We start from the raw sequence: 3310 nt of genomic DNA, 5'->3' as shown, positions 1-3310 counted from the left end.
CCTCCTCCAAAATGGAGGTGCCCGAGCAATGTTGTTTGCACCTGTGTCTCACCTGTGCTTCAGCCCTCAGGTCCCGTTGCCAGTTACCTGCCAGTTACCTGCCAGTTTCCTGCCAGTTTCCTGCTAGTTACCTGCCCGATTCCTGCCTGAATACTTGTTACCTGCCTGCCTGCCTGAGGTCCGACGGTCTGCCTTACAACTCCGGTCAGTCTGTCTAAGGACCAACTTGTCCGCTCACCTGGGAGCGCACATCAGCTACCTGCCTGCTTGCCTGAGGTCCGACGGTCTGCCTTACAACTCCGGTCAGTCTGTCTATGGACCAGCTTGCCCGCTCACCTGGGAGCGCTTCTCCGCTACCTGCCTGCTTGCCAGCCCGGAGGCTCCGTTGTCACGTGCTGTGACCACCAGCTATCTCAGAGACTCTTGCCCGCTCACCTGGGAGCGCATCTCCGTTACCTGCCTGCTTGCCAGCCCGGAGGTCCCGTTGTCACGTGCGGTGACCACCAGCTATTCCAGAGACTCTTGCCCGCTCACCTGGGAGCGCTTCTCCGTTACCTACCTGCCTGCCAGCCCGGAGGTTCCGCCGTCACGTGCCGTGACCACCTGCTATTCCAGAGACTCTCGCTTGCTCACCTGGGAGCACACATCTACCATCTGCCTGCTAGCCTACCCGGAGGCTCTGCCATCACAGGTCGTACCTACCCCTTACCCAGAGACTGCCCTGATCACTTGCCGTAACTCCCTGTCCGTTCACCCAGAGACTGCCACCCGCTCCCTTACAAGGGCCGCCCCCTTGTATAGTAGCTCAGAGGTTCCGCCTCCCGGACCCGTTACAAATATCCAGTAGAGTCTCTTTTATCCAAGCTAAAAGGGACCAGAGGGTGCTTGGATTAGTGAAAAACTTGGATAACTCAAACAACTGAATAAAATGCCCCCCTTTGTATCCTGCTGTCCCGCTTTGGGTCTTCCTGTCCCTCTTGTATCCTTCTGTCCCTCTGTGTATCCTCCTTTTGTGTCATCCTACCTCTCTTTTATGTTCTACTGTCCGCTTTTGTCCCTTTTTTGTGTCGAAAAGGGGAGCCCTGGGCAGCCGCCTGGATGCTTGGATAAAGCAATAAATTGGCTGGCAAAGTGCTGTAAACGTTACCCTCATCTTTTTCCCACATACACACCAAAAAACAAAAACAACACACAAAATAAGGAAAAAAAGAAAATAATTTATTTTTTGTTAAAGGGACTGCCACTGCCAAATCACATGTGTTGTGCTCAGCAGGCCTGCATTGACCTGCTGCCGCACAGCACAGTGATCCCAGCCGCGCTCCGATCCGATGAGCCGTCCGGGAGCTACGGCCCCCGGAACGGAGCGCGTACTGGGCTGTCACAGCGCTGGTACTAGTCCTGTGACGTAGCTCCCCCATTCAAGTCAATGGGAGGAGACCCTGTGACCGGGACTAATCTCGGCTCTGACAGCCAGCATACAGTGCCTACAAGTAGTATTCAACCCCCTGCAGATTTAGCTGGTTTGATAAGATGCAAATAAGTTAGAGCCTTCAAACTGCAAACGAGAGTAGGTTTTATGAACAGAAGCATAAATCTTACAAACCAAAAAGTTATGTTGCTCAGTTGAATTTTATTAAATTTTAAACATAAAAGTGTGGGTCAATTATTATACAACCCCTATGTTTAATATTTTGTGGAATAACCCTTGTTTGCAATTACAGCCAATAATCGTCTTTTATAAGACCTGATCAGGCCGGCACAGGTCTGTGAAGTTATCTTGGCCCACTCCTCCATGCAGATCTTCTCCAAGTTATCTAGGTTCTTTGGGTGTCTCATGTGGACTTTATTCTTGAGCTCCTTCCACAAGTTTTCAATTGGGTTAAGGTTAGGAGACTGACTAGGCCACTCCAACACCTTGACTTTTTCCCTATTGAACCAGGCCTTGGTTTTCTTGGCTGTGTGCTTTGGGTCGTTGTCTTGTTGGAAGATGAAATTGCGACCCATCTTAAGATCCTTGATGGAGGAGCGGAAAAATCTCCAGGTAGGCCGTGCTATCCATCTTCCCATGGATGCGGACCAGATGGCCAGGCCCCTTGGCAGAGAAACAGCCCCACAGCATGATGCTGCCACCACCATGCTTGACTGTAGGGATGGTATTCTTGGGGTCGTATGCAGTGCCATCCAGTCTCCAAACGTCACGTGTGTGGTTGGCACCAAAGATCTCGATCTTGGTCTCATCAGACCATAGAACCTTGAACCAGTCTGTCTCAGAGTCCTCCAAGTGATCATGAGCAAACTGTAGACGAGTCTTGACATGACGCTTTGAAAGTAAAGGTACCTTACGGGCTCGTCTGGAACGGAGACCATTGCGGTGGAGTACGTTACTTATGGTATTGACTGAAACCAATGTCCCCACTGCCATGAGATCTTCCCGGAGCTCCTTCCTTGTTGTCCTTGGGTTAGCCTTGACTCTTCGGACAAGCCTGGCCTCGGCACGGGAGGACACTTTCAAAGGCTGTCCTGGCCGTGGAAGGCTAACAGTAGTTCCATAAGCCTTCCTCTTACGGATGATGCTCCCAACAGTGGAGACAGGTAGGCCCAACTCCTTGGAAAGGGTTTTGTACCCCTTTCCAGCCTTGTGACCCTCCACGATCTTGTCTCTGAAGGCCTTGGAATGCTCCTTTGTCTTTCCCATGTTGACCATGTCTGAGTGCTGTTCACAAGTTTGGGGAGGGTCTTAAATAGCCAGAAAAGGCTGGCAAAAGAGATCTTTAATCCACACATGTGAAGCTCATTATTCTTGGTGCCTGAACTACTTCTTAATACTTTAGGGGGACCAAACAGAATTCTTGTGGTTTGAGGGGTTGAATAATAAATGACACTCTGAATTAACTTTTTACGTTTTAAAAAAAAAAATAAAAAAAAAACAAAAACAAAATTTGCTGCAGTGCATTTCCCACTTCCAGGATGATCTACAGTACAAATGTCACAATGCCAAGTTAATTCCGCATGTGTCAACCAGCTAAATCTGCAGGGGGTTGAATACTACTTGTAGGCACTGTATGCTCCATTCCAGGGGCCGTAGCACTCGAACAGCTCATCGGATCAGAGCGCGGCTGGGATCACTGTGCTGTGCTCAGCAGGCCTGTATTGGTCTGCTGACGCAGAGCATAGTGAGACCAGCGGCGCTCCGATCCGATGTACCGTTCCGATTCTACGGCCCCTGGAACGGAGCGCACGCTGGCTGTCAGAGCCGGGTTTAGTCCGGTCACATGTTTTCCTCCATTGAGTTCAATGGAGGAGCTGCATC

This window comes from Phyllobates terribilis, unplaced genomic scaffold (genome assembly GCF_046119375.1).
Source record: "Phyllobates terribilis strain yellow unplaced genomic scaffold, ASM4611937v1 Scaffold_9__5_contigs__length_417890890, whole genome shotgun sequence".
NCBI classification, from domain to species: Eukaryota; Metazoa; Chordata; class Amphibia; order Anura; family Dendrobatidae; genus Phyllobates; species Phyllobates terribilis.
Note: the sequence above shows the minus strand (reverse complement) of the source record.